Genomic DNA, 252 nt, shown 5'->3' with positions numbered 1-252 from the left:
TTAACCCAAATCTCCCTGACTAAATTACTTACCTTCCACCTCTTTATACCGAGTAAAGTTTAATAAAATTTTTATAGCCTTGGTTTCTAAGGCTACCGAATGTATTGGAAAGTGAAGGAACACAGGTATACAAACGAAATTTTGTAAGGGACTGAGAAACATTGCTCTGTCTAATCCATCCCTATGAGGACTATTTGCAAAACGAATCTATTTCTTACTTTTTCTTCCCTTTTCACACTCCACAATAGTAAG

Source organism: Trypanosoma equiperdum (assembly GCF_001457755.1).
Source record: "Trypanosoma equiperdum strain OVI genome assembly, contig: ctg_991, whole genome shotgun sequence".
Lineage (NCBI taxonomy): Eukaryota > Euglenozoa > Kinetoplastea > Trypanosomatida > Trypanosomatidae > Trypanosoma > Trypanosoma equiperdum.
The sequence above is the reverse complement of the archived record's forward strand: the minus strand, read 5'-3'. Positions refer to the sequence as shown.